At 41.3% G+C, this 15672-nt stretch overlaps 1 long non-coding RNA gene across 5 annotated transcripts; it reads left to right on the top strand.

The window, feature by feature from the left end:
- The first annotated feature begins 1760 nt into the window (after window positions 1–1760).
- LOC139435006 (uncharacterized) lies at window positions 1761–4356 on the top strand. Of its 5 annotated transcripts, none has more exons than XR_011644277.1 (5): window positions 1761–1856; window positions 2000–2152; window positions 2234–2649; window positions 3045–3181; window positions 3691–4356. It is a non-coding gene; the product is annotated as an uncharacterized lncRNA (long non-coding RNA). The 5 variants fall into 5 exon arrangements; XR_011644278.1 differs by having other exon boundaries at window positions 2000–2649; window positions 3691–3790; window positions 3956–4356; XR_011644276.1 differs by having other exon boundaries at window positions 2000–2649; window positions 3691–4069; window positions 4233–4356.
- The last annotated feature ends 11316 nt before the right edge of the window (window positions 4357–15672 follow it).

Genomic DNA, 15672 nt, shown 5'->3' with positions numbered 1-15672 from the left:
TGTTTGCTCCGCGATGAGACATAGTGAGACATCGAACGGAGTGTTATGAATGAGAACAAAGGATTTCAGAAAATTGTTGTGTTGAACTGTCTCCAACATTTGGACCAAACCATGGGGGAAATAATGATGAAAGAGTGATAATGTTGGCTAAGTTTGAAATGTTTTGTAAAGACCTCTGGAGGAGTAGCTTTTTCTCCATTTATAGATTTTTGTCTTATTGCAATTGCTGTATTTGCGTCAAATGTTGTAAGCTAATGAACCCATTCACCACAATCCGGACAACCTTTCAGTTTTCAACTCGTTATAACCCCTGACATTTTAGTAATGAATCATAACATTTGTAGTGCGTATTATTTGGCCTAATAGGCAGAAATATATTTATATCAATATGACCCTATGGCTTTTCCTGAAACTATCATCTACACCCTACCCTACCCTATGATGATTTCTCACATGCTCAGAATAGTGTTGTTGTCTAACTGTGGAGATTAGGTCTTGGACGCTTGTTTTGTGTTTTTCTGCTCAAAGATTTCTTAAACTGATTAGCCATAACAAACTTTAGATGTATTGGTGGATGATTAGTTGAATTTCATCAGATGTGTATTTTCCAGGATCAATATGCCCTTCTCCACCTACAGGCTGCTACGGTTCACGATATGTGCTACAGCAGATTCATATTCTGTCAGCATGGCAGCTTCAGAGAGCTGTAAAACTATGGTAAACAACGAACAAATACCCTGATCCCCGAGGTCTACAGAGTATTAGATTTATTTCGCATGGATAAGCAGCTAGAGGGCTCTTAGACCATGCCAGAGCCCTAGAGATACTAAGAGTTACGACACTCCCATAGACCTCCGTTGTAAAAAATTGCGGCGCCTACTTCCGGGGTATGGACATCGAAATAGTTCAACATATTGTCATTTGGGCGTTGGACCTCATTCACTTACATTGCGTTGCGTCGATTAGTTCCAGAGGTAAGTTGCTGAAATATCGAACTCTTTTGAATTGTCAACTGTCTATATTGTATCAGAGGCCCTTTATGATGTTTATACTGGTCTTCATTTGTATATGCACAGCGTAATTATCTATATTTTATCTTGGTTGTCACAACCAATTTTGCTAGCATTGCCTGCTAGTTAGCTAGCGCGACTTCGTCAGCTTTGAAGGTAAGATTTCAGTAATGAATCGCTAGCAGCTTATATATCAATGATGCTGGGTAACTAACAAGCAGGATTTAGATTGATTATGTGTTTTTATTGTTATTTTGGTTTTTATCTGCTGTCAGCCATCCTTAGTCGGCTTTTTCTGTATGATATGACTTAACTGCTAGCACTAGTAGAAATGAGGTGGCGTTTGTGATAAATATTTCATTGCATTTTGGGATATACTAACATTTCATTATGTGACATGTTGACTGTACTTAGTACTGTACTTTTTTGGTACTGTTCCGTGTTAACTCATCTGTACTGTACAACTAGCCTAGCTCTACTTTTTAATGCTTGATGGCATGCTAGGATAGATTCCTTTGTGTTGTAATATACACACTAGTTTAATGATTGTTCTTCAAAGGTATTATTCAGTCTTAAACAAATGATAGCCTACTGAATAGGCTACTCTACAGCAGTGAATGAAGGATGAGCCTAAAACATGGTCATGCATCCAAAATGTTTATTTTTAACAAAATAAACACTGTAAAAAAAATAATTAGCACTTTTTTTTTATTCAGCCTCATATGTCAGCCTCATATGGCTGCTGCTGCTGCTGCTGAAGGAAGAGGAGGCTGGAGGCTGCTGACGGAGGACCGGGAATGGAGATGCCAAGTACATCGCCTAGATGTTATGACCTTCGGTGCAGAGGTCTGTTGGGTCTTCTTTGCCTTCTTACTCTGACTCTTTCTGCCAAGATACCCTTTATGTTTATCTTTCCTCTCAGCCCTGATGCACTCTGATGCAATCCTTAATCTCAGCCTGATGTATGTTGAGAGGATTTTTTTCTTCAGGTCATGGCATGAGGGCAGGTTGCTGTCCAGCAACATGGCTTCTTGTTCCAGCTGTGACACTGCATTTGAGGACTCCATGAGGGAATCGCTCGTCCTCACACGGAACAGCTGCTCCACGTTCTGAACAAGGGTGAAAACCTCATCTGATGGACGGTAAAGTGCACCCCTTTTAAATTATTTTAATACCAGCAGACCAGCTCTCTCATTTTCACCATCACTGACATTTTTCACTAGGGCACACTGGCATTTGTCACAAAGTGAGAAGCTGATGACCCTTTTCACGATGTATCCTGCAAGGTGGTATAGCACACAGGACTCGGTTTTAGTGATGTCAGGTGGTGTTGTCAGGTCTCCTAGCTGCTCCACTCTCAGAACGTCAGGAGGACTGCAGCTGCTGTTCTGCGTGTCCAGGAAGTCTGCCAAGTGGTCTGATCCATCCTCCACGTAACTGCCAGTATGCACTGGCGATAGGGACTGGCCCACGGTGAGTGGTAAGCCACAACCTGTTTCCACCGCGTAGTAGCACCAGCCAGCATGAACATAAGGCATGAGTGGCCTGGCCTTTGTGGCCAGGTAGAGTTGTGTTCCCAAACAGCCTCCCTGTTCCCAGATGCAGCTCCACGCTAGGGGTGATGGACATCTCATCCAAGGTGAGCACACATTTCTTCTCTATCTCACTCATGCCATCTGCCTTCAGCCTCAGCATATCAAACACCTCCCCCAACACTCCTGGCTCCAGTTTGACGTGCTGTATCCTCCTCTGAATGGTCCTGATGTCAGGAAGAGGCATATTCATGGCTTGGAGGGTTTTATATCCTGTAGTGCCACAACAGAACCTTAGTTGTTTTGCTTTTTTCACGGTTTCTTTCCCCCACCGTATCCCACCTTTTTTTGATTGCCCAAGTGCTCTAATTTGGTCTGTGTTGAAGATTTTTTGAAACTTTAGATTAATCAAATTGTGTTTTGTTTTTAATGCCGAATGAATCCTCTTCTGGTTTACCAGAGCCCTCTCGGCTCTCTTTCTTAGTAATCTCTCCCTTCTCAGTTGCCTCATTAGATCCTCCACGTGAGCCCGGTCACAACTGGCCCTTGGCAGTCTGGTCCCTGGAGCACCTGACCCTGGCAAACTGGCCTCTTCATAGCTGACCCCTGACTGACTGGTTCCTGGCACACTGATCTCTGGTAAGGTGGCCTCTTGATTGTCGGCCCCTGACATACTGGCCCCTGGCAGTCTGCTGACACCTGTCTCACTCTCTCTGTCTGTGATGTCCCTTTCATTCCCTTGGAACTCCACCTCAATATCTCCCTGAATCTCTGTAACAATAACAAGGCAATTGCTATGTGTATGCTGCCTTTACATGTGCACCTATTGTCATTTAAGGGTACACTATACTCCTATAGTGACATTCATCTAAGTTCGTCTATTGGCAATGTTACAGTATGAAGAAATCTGTAGATTATGTACATGTGGTATATGAGTCTTCAGAGAGTCCCTGAACCCTGGTAGCTTTGAAGCTGTATAATCTGAAAGTTGCATTAGGAGTGTAGTCTATCCTTGAATGATATAACATGGGAAACATTGTTAGCTTCATATATCATACCAATGTTTGATGTGCAGTAATAGGTGTGGTCATTATTCCTGACAGCTGGAGGCATACTCCTTGACGTGAATTTTCTCCTTTTCGGTTTAGGCCGATGTATAAATACTGTTGGAACAGCATCTGGCCTCAACCTCAAATTTCCTCCCGATTTGTTGCCAATATATTGGTCGTCTTCAAAGTGTACCTGTGGGTAGGTAGGTTTGATCAGTTTCCCCTGCACACTTCAAATGTCATTGAAGAGTCATAATTCTCTACACTTGGAAATATGATGCCCTTTAAAATGTTAATAAGTCATGTCACCTCTGTGAACATTACTTACATGACAGAGTTTTCTGCTGTTGTTGTCCTCTTTCAGACACAGGTTTTGTCTGTTGACCATTGCCATCCATCTCTTCCTTCGCTCCACGTCCTTAGGGAAGCCATACATCCAGAACCCCTTCTCAGATCGATTAGAGCACCCAAATGCTATGTATGACAACTGATCTATTAAAATGCAATATAAACGAAAGTGCCATAATATTTATTGTGCAAACATTTTAACATGAATATTGCTATGTCCTCTGTTCAGTCTGCTCCCAACTGTATTCTCTCCCATTATTCACCACTGTTCCTATTCTTGCTCTGCTTTTTAGGGCCCAGGAAACAGATGAAGAGGATGTCCCTTTCACAAAGAACCTTCTTGTTTTTTTCAAAATGATTAGGCCCCTGGATGCCCTAGACTAGAGTTCTGTATTGCTTTTTTGTAAATAGTTGTTTGTAAATATTTGTAAAATGCCCCCCCCCCCCCCCACCCACCCACAATTGTTGTTCGCACAATTATGCTTGTGCGAACAACAATTGTGGGTGGGTGCTTATTGTGCTGCAGACGTTGAAGGACCTGAGTCTCCTGAGGAAATACAGGTGAAAGGTGAGGAGAGGTCATCGCTTGGAAGGTTTTATATCCTGTGGTGTCTCAACAGAACTTAATATGAATTGCTTTATTGTCTCGTCGCTGGATCACCTCCCCCTGGCAAAGTGGCCTCGTCATTTTAATTGTTATTGTTGACAAACCTGTTTTTGTTGCTCTGTTGAACCATGGTTCAACAGGAGCTTCTGTAAATAGTTTTGTAAATAGTTTGAATATTTATCATAGTAATCATTTTCAGTCTCCCACTCTCTCAATTTAATTTATCGTTTCTTTGCCCCACCATATATGTTGTTGTCCAAGGGCACTAATTTGGTCTGTGTTGAAGATTGTTTTACACTTTAGATTAATCAAAATTGTGTTTTTTGGCTGAATTAATCTTTTTCTGTTGAACCCTAACCCTCTTTGTTCTCATTCTCATTCATTTGACTTTGTTTTGTTCTAACACACATCACTTTTTCCATACACTGTTCTTAATACTTGTTCACACATTTGTTCGTCCCTTTTACTTTGTTCTTCCTGTTGTTCTTGTTCAAACACATATATCAATTGTTCATCCACTGTTGTGGTAAAATGATATTCATAGTCTTAACATGATCATGCTGTGTTTACCTCCAAAATGTAAAACGTATCTAAGTAATAGGCTACCAAGCTTTCCGTTGTCACCCTGCCTCTCCAAATGCAATACTGTCAATAAAAAGTATGCAATTACAGCTGAAAAAGTACTTGGGTGTGTGTTTTTTATATATATATATATATATATATATATTTACCATTCAATAACGCAATCGCTGCGGTCTGTCTGTCCCATATAAGAACATGACAGCGCAACTATACTACGGACGTGACTGCCCTGACAGTGACAGCAACATAGCCTGCTTGTGCTACCACACTTTCCCCTCAAAATATCGTTAAATAACGAAACTTGTAAATATTGCCAATCCATACAAAGTGTAACCACATCATGTAAATATGAAAGCAATCTTTAAAAAATAACAGCGTTGGTTTAATCTATGACTATTTTGACCATGTTTGTGCTGTTTTTGCCATAGAGAAGCATTGCCACGGAAGTGCGTTTTGAACTATCCCGGCATACATAAACCACGTGACCGGCTGGCGGCGACATCAAAGAGTGTCGTAACTCTTATCTCTCTATGGCTCTGGACCATGCCATTTACGCGTATGCTGTCTAAATTGGCTTTATTTTGACACAGTTTATTTTTTAACTGTTCTTTGTCTGTTAAAGATTCTGACATAGAGTGCTGTTAATGTAGAGTAAGTAAGCATTGCTCATCTCATCTATACACCCACAGACACATGTGTATAAGGTCTTGGATAATTGGAGGTTGCCAACATTTTCAGGTCCTGCAGGAGATTTTCGAACTTTTCTACCTGTAAATAAAGTTGTCCATAATTGTATTGTCCGTGGAGAAATAATGAAACGTTTCCAAGTATTAAAAAAGCAATAATTCAGAAAAGATGCTGTGTTAGATTGGAAATACAATAAAGGAATATGTTTTGAACATGATCCCATTATTTCCAACCTGCCAAACAGTGGAATTGAAATAAGTAATTCACATAAATTGGCAAATTCCAGAATTGTTTTTATGTTTGGTGAACTTTTCCATCCCTGTCGGACCTGTGAACAGGAACATGATTGAATCAGTCAGTGACTGACGGCTCTTTGCCCCACTGGTGGATGATAAACTGTTGGTAATGAGGGACTTCTCAGCCAAATGTGGTTGGTGCAGTTCTGTGTTGTGTCTAGTCAGATTTGTTAGTATTATTTCTCTGTTTAGTTAATATCGTCAAGTCCGCATCTGCTAACCCTTTTTTGTTGTCTGTCATTTCCTGTTTTACTTTGATAATCTCCTCTCTCATTTCAGGTAGTTCGACTCCTACCCATGTGTGTTAACTGACCTGATTACCTGCCCCACCCTTGTTTTTTGCACCTGTAGAGTCCCTTGTGTGTGTATTTATTCTGTGTTTTTGTCTGTGCCAAGTGCCAGATCGTTTCGACCCTTATGATACTTGTCAGCCAGTTGTTATCTGAGCTACGGTGAATTTTTTGGAGTCCTTGCTTTACTTGAGTGTTTGTATTGCCTTGTGTTACGTCCCCACTAGGGATGAGGAAGTGCAACACACACCACCAGTTGGAATTGGTAATAGTTATAAGTAGTTTTATTATAACACAGTGTGAAACAAAATTGCAGGCATGCAACCTGGAACAACAAAAAGGCCAAAAGAGCACAGGAACCAAACAAAGGGAGTACTCTAAAAACTGAGTCTACTTACATACAAAGAAATAGGTACTAACGAACTAAATAACAACAACACAACCCTCACTATTAAAGTGGTACAGACGAACAAAGGGAGGCTGTAAGAAAACACAGCTAAGGTATAGGACAACAGTCAAACAATACTACACTAATCTAAGCACATCTAATCACAACAATCCTGACAAACACAGACCACACGAGTTAACCACTGTTAACAGCTTTTCACACAAACTAGCAACTAGCGAGAGGCGTCTGTTCACTCAACAGAGCCTCCAGAGTGATCCTCAGTCACAGGCTTTGAAGTCATCTCCAGCAGGTGCGCGCCGGCTGTGTGCTGCGATTGGAGTGCGTCGGGCCTGGCGTGCTCCAATCACAATCTTCAGGGGGCGGACCAGGAGATGGCAGCCAATGACGTCAGGGCACCCGCACAGCTCATTTACATATAACACAGGTTAACACACTTAAAAGGACCAGGAAGGCAGCAGCCGTAACACCTTGCTTATCAGTTATCACCACAAGTAAATTCCTTTTTTGAATCATCTTTTGTCTGGAGTCGTGCATTTGGGTCCTATCATTTTTGTGTGTGCCCCAGTCGTAACATTCTGGTGTGCAGGCTTCATCTGCAACCAAAACCCCCTCACAGTTGTTTTTAATGATTATTTTCAAGCAAGTGAGTTATATTTGGAAAATGCTTATTCCTGAAAGTTTTAGGGTAAAGTGATTGGTAACAGAAATACAATTTTCAGTGTGAAGCCATTTTATTGGCACTATCTGCTAAGTCTGTGTGATCAGAAATCGACCTAATTACTCCGCACAATCGAAAGTTAATTTAATTAGTTAGTGTGATTGTTTGTACCTGCAGCCCATTTCAAGCCCCATTACCACCAGCAGTGTGCAGTGGTACAACCATGTATACCTCATGCTCGTCAACAAAAGGAATGATTTAGGAATTCATCAAAGGCTCACACACCTTTTCTGCACTCTTACAATATTGTATTCTTCCTTACATGATTTCTGTAATTATGTTTTTATATAAACCAGATGACTGATTTATTTTAATATTTCATAATAGAGGTTGGTTTGATTCGTACAAGAATGATCCATTTGATATATATTTTCCATTTCTCTGAATTTACGGTCAGGGTTTAACACCTTCAAATCATAGAAATGTCCCATTTATGTTATATATGTTTTCTTATTCTAACACTCATGATGTTACATGATGTTACAATACAAAGCCCAACACGCCTACTTTCCGTTTCACTTCGTGAGCGTGCCGTGAGCATGCCGTACCAGGAAGGGATTTCTCCCCTCTGTTGATTCTTGTTGATGGCTCTGTGGTAAACCTTTTGGAAGGAAAGGGACACTTTCTTTAGTCTTCTCTTATTGTACACACTACTCGTGTGCTGCTGTGCTGTGCTGTTGATCATTCACGGAAATATTCGCGGAGAGACCGCAGCGCCTCCACGCTCGGGCCGGGGCCTGCTTTCGCCTTTCCGGTGTTTCTGTGCTCAGGAGAGCCGCCACGCTGAGCTGCTGTGCGGATGACTTTATCCACCTTGGAGACATCGCGGAGGGAAAGGAGTGCCGGGCTTCTGTGCAGTGTAGTTTTCTACCCCAGGAACATCGCGGTGAGACCGGTGCGCAGCCATGCCGGGCTGCTGTGGAGATATCCCGGTAAGACCTGGAGCACCTCCATGCCGGATATATCTGGCTTTGGGATCTGAAGGATTCACCGGTGAGGCCTGCTGTCTTTCTTCAGCCCTGCATCTCCGGGCCTCCCACCTCCAGTGCCCCGGGCTCGGTGAGTGACGCCGCTTCACTTCATAACGGGAAGGGAATATCGTGGATGCTGTGCTGGCCTGGGGAAATGGCCACTATCGTGGCTCTGCTGTGCCTTTTGGCTGTCTTGGACGATGAGAAGATTTCTAGTCATCCTGAGAAGTCTACTGGATTCATGTCTGTTCTGCCGTCCGCGGTGAGCATCCCCTGCAAAGGATCGGGAGTGCTACACAAACAATTATCGGTTACCTTGTCACAGGCAATCAGTTCGACAAAATATGTTTGTCTTTTTTGTTTTCCTGCGATGATGGTTCTTCAGGACTACTTCTTAAGCTTTAATCACACTCTCGCAGACTTTTCCAGTGATTCTAAAGTAGATGACAATGTATGTGTGTCGTTTAAGAGGAAAAGATGCCTGGTTTTCTTGTTGCTATTACTGTCAGGAAATGTACAACCTAACCCAGGTCCGCCCAGTATTAGTAGTCAGATTGCTACTCCTGCTGATTTTAAAGCTAGGTCTGGGTTGGGTTTCATCCATTTGAATGTGCGCAGTCTGTTAGGTAAACTAGATTTTGTCCGCATTTGGGCAAGCTCGACTGACGCTGACGTCATTGTTTTATCAGAAACATGGCTAAATAAATCTATTTTGGCCTCTGACATTGCCTTAAATGGTTATAATGTGTATGTTCCGACTGGCCTAATAAAGGTGGTGGCATTGCCATTTATGTTAAGGATAAGTTCAGTGTAACCACATTAGTTTCCAAATCTATCAGTAAGCAATTCGAATTGGTAGCCTTAAATATAGAAGTGGCAAAGGGGCAACAGGTCATGGTGGTGGGCTGTTACAGACCCCCCTCAGCTGTCAAGGACTCCTTGTCTTAAAAATCAGTTAACATCTTTTATCGCAACTAGACTACAAGGAAATAGTGCTACTTGGAGATTTTAACTGGGACTGGTTAACTGCAGTATCAGATGATTTTTAAAAACCTTTGTATCTCTTTGAATATTACTCAGATTGTTGACAGTCCTACTCGCCCGAACATAAAGTCCCCTAATAAATCCTCCCTAATTGATCTCATTTTAACTAATGCTCCCTATAAATACTTATCTGTGCTGTAGCCACAATTAGGGACAATAAGGTCCAAAAGGTTAAACCTCGTATTATTATTAAAAGAGACATAAAACATTTTGTGGAGCAGGGTTTTGTGCATGATCTGTTTGGGTTTGATTGGGGAAAATCGATCTGTGTGCTGATGTAGAAACTGCATGGTGTTATTTTTATCTTGGTTTTATGGAGATCATTGATAGACATGCACCCCTGCGTACATTTAGAGTAAAGGGACGAGACAATCCTTGGTTTTCTGCTGAACTGTCCAGTCTCCTTCATGAGAGAAACAAGGCCTGGGCAAAGGCTAGGAAATCAAGCTCAGAGGTAGAATGGCTGCGTTTTAGGCAGCTAAGGAATAGCTTCACTTCACATGTCAAAAGTGCAAAGTCGAAGTACTATTTGTCAGTTACCACAGAAAACCTAAATAATCCTATAGGAAATTTTGGAAAGCCATAAAATCGATATCCACCGGTGAGATCCGTAATGAGCTACCTCCTTGCCTTACCACAGCATCTAATAATATAACATCTGGCACTATATCGGACAGGGCTACTATGTTAAATTGCTTTAATGAGCATTTTGTGTCCTGTGGCTCTCTGTTTGATTCTGTCACTAACTCTGCTGCTGTGAACACCCCAATCCGTGACTCTGAACAATGTGGTCTGGAAAACCCTTTCAGTTTTACTCCTTTTACTGTTAATGTTGTTCATGAAGCCTTAACCAAGTTAGATCCTAAGAAACCGGCTGGCCCGGACAACGTAGAACCTTTCTTTTTAAAGATAGCTGCAGATTTGATTGCTCTTCCTACTCTTTTCAACCTCTCCCTCAGCACAAATACAATTCCAAAAGTATGGAAGTCAGCTTATGTCTTGCCTTTGCTAAAAGGAGGGGAGGCAACTATTTTAAATAACTATAGGCCAATCTCTAAATTGTCAGTTCTGGCGATGGTGCTCGAACGCCTAGTGAGTGAACAAGTAAAGGAGTTTTTATGTAAAAATGATATCCTGTCTAAACATCAGTCAGGCTTCAGAAAGAAACACAGCACCATCACTGCCACAATGAAAGTGGTAAATGACATTACTACTATTTTAGATAATAAGCAGAGTTGTGCAGCTCTATTTATTGACCTTTCCAAAGCATTTGATACTGTCGATCATCGCATCTTAAAGCAGAGGCTACTCAGTATTGGCATATCCAGCCATGCAGTGGGGTGGTTTGTGAACTACCTCTCTGAAAGGTCCCAATGTGTTCACTTTGATGGGCTGTCTTCTGAATGGTTAAACATTGCTAATAGTGTTCCTCAAGGTTCTGTTTTAGGTCCACTTTTATTCTCCATATATATCAACAGTTTAGGTGAAAATGTGGATGGAGTAACTTTACATTTTTAATGCGGATGATACCGTTATGTACTGTGCAGGTCGCTCCATTAAGGAGGCTGGTGTTAAATTACAGGCTGTTTTTAACATTATTCAGACTCAACTCTCTGAGCTAAAACTTCTTTTAAATGTTGATAAAACCAAGGTAATGCTCTTTTCTAAAGCTAAAAAGACTACAGACACTGCTTTGGATATTGTTACTATGCAAGGACAAGTACTCAAAGTGGTTACCTGTTATAAATACCTAGGGATCTGGCTTGATGATTGTCTTACTTTGAAACTTCAGGTCATTAATCTGCTTAAAAAGCTGAGGGTTAGACTAGGTTTCTTTTTCAGAAACAAGTCCTGTTTCTCGCTTGAGGCCAGGAAAAGGCTAGTCACTTTGACCTTTTTACCTGTGCTGGACTATGGTGATTTGATCTATATGAATGCACCTGCCCATTGCCTGGAAAAGTTAGATGCCTCCTATCACAGCGCTCTGAGATGTGTTACTAACTGTAAAGCACTTACTCATCACTGTACCCTGTATGCCAAACTCCAAAAACCACAGAACAAACATAGACACAAACAAATTCCCCTTTTGAATACAAAGTACCTTAAATGGTTGATTGGTTATTTTGTGCAGTTTCTGCATTTAAAGTAAATAGTATTTGGATTAAGCCTTCAGATGAAAAATGTATAAGAAATATATATATATATATTTCTTTTTAAATAAATATATGAAACTGAAAAGTAAATCTAATTTTATTGTAAATTATTTCATAAGAAACATGTTATGTATTATTTATATTCCATCGAAAGCAGTGATATCATTTAGTTTGTGTTTTCTCGTACCATATTGAACCTTTGAACTATCCAAACTGCCCCAGCCCACACAGAAGCCAAAATGTTGATCATTTTAGGACAGAAGAAAATGCATGAACTGAACTGGAGGCATTTTAAGTCATGAATAACAGATCAAGAGTTTCAATATATATATATATTGGGAGGGATGAAACCCTCTTTAATGGTCACATGCAGAGCACACAGCACACACAGTGAAATTTGTTCTCTGCTTTTAATCCATCCTTGTACCAGGAGTCTAGTACTATGAGCAGTGGGCAGCTATTGCGCAGCGCCCCGGGGAGTGAGGGGGGAAGGGGGTTGTCCGGTGCCTTGCTCAAGGGCACCACAGCAGGGCAGGAGGTGAACTGGGACCTCTCCAAGTAGCAGTCCACACTCCATTTTAAGGTCTGGTCCTGGACTTGAACCAGCGACCCGACAGCTCACAGTCCAAGCCCCTACTGACTGAGCCACTGCCGGACGAATAAACGGTTGAGTTGATCATTTCTGAAGACTTTCTGTTGAACCCAACTGTCAGTCAGCTCTTATGCAACCCCTAAAAATCAGGTTGCAAAATTACACTGTTAAATTATGCAATATATTCTGAATGGGAGTCAGTGGCACAATCGGGACTTGCTGAGTACAAAGAGAAGTATGTCACATCTTTGACAGGTATTGTGAAGAGATGAAGACCAGTAATTCCCCACTGTCAAGTTTCATTATCTTGATGGTCTATTGTTGCTTGAATTGTTACAATCCCTGTATTTGAAGACGTCCGTTGAACCCGAGGCAATGAAGTGTGTGCTAAGTTTAATTTCATTTAACTGCAATTTAATTTGAGCATTCGCAAACCTACTTTTCCTTTCCCCACTTTTCTAAAAAGTGTTAGAGTGCTGTAAAATGTAATTTAGTAGCAGTAGTGGTCCTTTTTGTATTTATTGTATTAACACATTTTTGCACTAAGTTATTGGTTTCTCTATACAAAAATAAACGTTTGGCTAATGTTTTGGCTAACATTAAGTTTGTTCTATATATAACTTGTGCTCTGCTAATATAATCCCTGTAACTTTGAAATGACCTCATAAAGACGTTTACACACCCGTTTCCTGTCCCAGCACGACAGGACATTTATGCCCCTGCTACCCTTCATCATTAAACTCAGCTAGCTATCGATTGCATGACCTGCCCGTCAATAAGACAAAATCATTTCCATGTATTTCCCTGTAAACACTTGGTCTTTTCTGTGCTCTTAGCCTCAGTTGTGTTCGCTGAAGAAAAAAATAACATGTCTCCTTTAATGACGATTACATGCATTTACATTTATTTATTTTTTAAATACCCTGAAGAGTAGGACATTTACAAAGTACTCCAGTGGTTCAGTAAGGTCGCTTTATTTTTGGACAGAGAGAAAGCTGTTATTTACTGCCGACAAGCCCGAAAAACTAAGATGTAACATTTGGTTGGCAAAAAGTATTGCAATCAAGTTCAAAAAATCAAACCCGAAAAGTAGGGGCACACAATTGAACACACTTCAAACCAGTGTTGACAATTTATCAACTTTATCACTATGGTGACTTGTAACACCCCTTTAACAACATAATTTCACAAATGGGATTTGCCATAAATGGGGCGAAGCCTGCGAGCTAGTTCAAGCAGTCAACTCGAGCACTTATGCTGCATTCATACATAACGCCCCCTTGCCGCTCTACAACCAACCAAACAAACAGAGTCTCCTTAATATGCCGCTCTATTTAACCTGCCAGATCTCTCTCCATGCATTGCTTGCTGCTGCTATTGCTGCAGCTACGTCGCTGCTGCTTGCCTGCCCCACCACCACTCCAGCTTCCACCTGTAGGCTCGGGGGTTAGTTATTTAATCATCACTCATCGTGCTATGTATATCTATGGAGTGATGATGCCCGAGCCTAGTCGCCAAACTCAACTATATGCTGCTTCTAATAAACATGTTAAAGGAACACGTGAGTTGTCTGACTGAAATGCTAGTTCAGTCAGACAACTCACATGTTTCTTAATATGTTTATTAAAGCAGCATATAGTTTGAGTTCGGCGTCTAGGCTCGGGCCTCATCACTCCACAGATTTACAAACCGTAACAAATATATAACAACAGAGCAGAAAGTGAAGTCAAAATGCAGTTTTTTAATAAAGAAAAGTAAACTAAGGCTAACCAAGGCAGCAGGCATTATTCACTTCAAGTGTTTAGAAATGCATCTTCTTAATTCAACTAGTGTATTACCTGTACAAGTAGGCACAACATAAATTAATAGATAAAATAAAACCAACACTGGCCAGGAGGGAACAGAAACATAATAATACATAAAATAAAATAGCTTTCGGTTTTGTCCATCACAGCAACAGAAGGTGGGCCCCCACACACAGTGTGTGGGCTATTTTGTCACCTAGAACCACTGGTGTCTTTGACTCTGTCAAACAAGTCTTCACAGAGGCAGGGGAAAGCACATCTGTTATTATGGACGCTGCTTTTGTACGACCACATGACATTTTCTTTACTATCTCAGAGTCTGGAAAAATGGTCGGCGCTAGCTTGTTACCAGTCATTTGACCGGTATGAATGGGAGTGTTGCACTGTATGGTAAACACTGGTTATTTCTGCTGCTGTATACCTTGTCTGAGTGACCATCATTTTTTGGTTTGAGTAGGAATGTCTCCATAGAGTGGGATGTCTCTTTTTGAGCGACACGTTTCTTGTGAGAATCGCATTCTCTGTGTCTTTTGACGTCGTATTCACTGCCATGTGAAATTTAAAAATTACTCTTGCAAAGATTGCAAAAAACTCTCTGAGAGTCGCCCTGCACTGGCTTCACCCACGGGTAAGTGTCTTCCCAGTCTTTGTTGTATGTGCATCTTCTTTTCTTCTTAGCTGTAGTTTCAGTTTCCTCCATTTTCCATAACCTGCTGCGTCGCCTGCGTTCGTTGTTGTTGTTTGGCGGGGTGGGGGTGTGTGTGTGAGTGAGTTACTCTCATTGGTTAACACCACGCCGTGTGTTACAGTTTGATTGACAGCAAACACAGCCCCCTGATGATAGCCTTCCCTGCTTTCTCAACAGCCATTGGATGAATCTGATTTTAAAGAAAAGCGTTTTAGCCAATCAAAATGAAATATGCGGGACATCGTCTCAATTTGCGGGACGCACCAAAAGTCGTGAAAATGCTGTGCAGTCCCGCGCAAAGCGGGACATCTGGTCACCCTAGCTACAATCGGTTAAAAAAACATGTATGTCACAATCAAAAACATCAAATGTTTCTTGGCACAGTTTTTTCTTGACCAAGTTTTCCGCTCTCTTTCTGTGAGCATTACAAACAGCAACTCTATTGAGTCAGGTTTGCAAATTCAAGGAGCAAAGCTAGATCTTCAGCAGAGACAAAAATAGTAAGGCTTCTCTCCACCTCAGCAAATGAGCAGCAAATGTTCTTCTTCTTGTGGCGTTTGTTTTTAGACCTGCATTTGCCATTGAGGCTAGCTTGGCCAACGTGTCATTGTCCATGATGACCAGACCACAGTATACACGCAATACACTAGTTGCTTTTGTTATTTATGCAAAAATGGTGTCCCATCACTTTTTTTTTGTAGTGACGCCAGAGTAAGACAAGATAGAGCTTTATTGTCTCCCTTAGGAGAAATTTGTCTTGGGCATCGAGATAATACACATAAAACATTCAGGTCAATCAGTCATAGATACAGAACAGAGATCACATATCACATGGCAAAGAAACAAACAAGAAACATACAGGTACAGCATGTTCCCTATTGCACATACATA

Source organism: Pseudochaenichthys georgianus, chromosome 13, assembly GCF_902827115.2.
Source record: "Pseudochaenichthys georgianus chromosome 13, fPseGeo1.2, whole genome shotgun sequence".
In the NCBI taxonomy this organism is placed as follows: Eukaryota; Metazoa; Chordata; class Actinopteri; order Perciformes; family Channichthyidae; genus Pseudochaenichthys; species Pseudochaenichthys georgianus.
The sequence above is the reverse complement of the archived record's forward strand: the minus strand, read 5'-3'. Positions and strand labels throughout refer to the sequence as shown.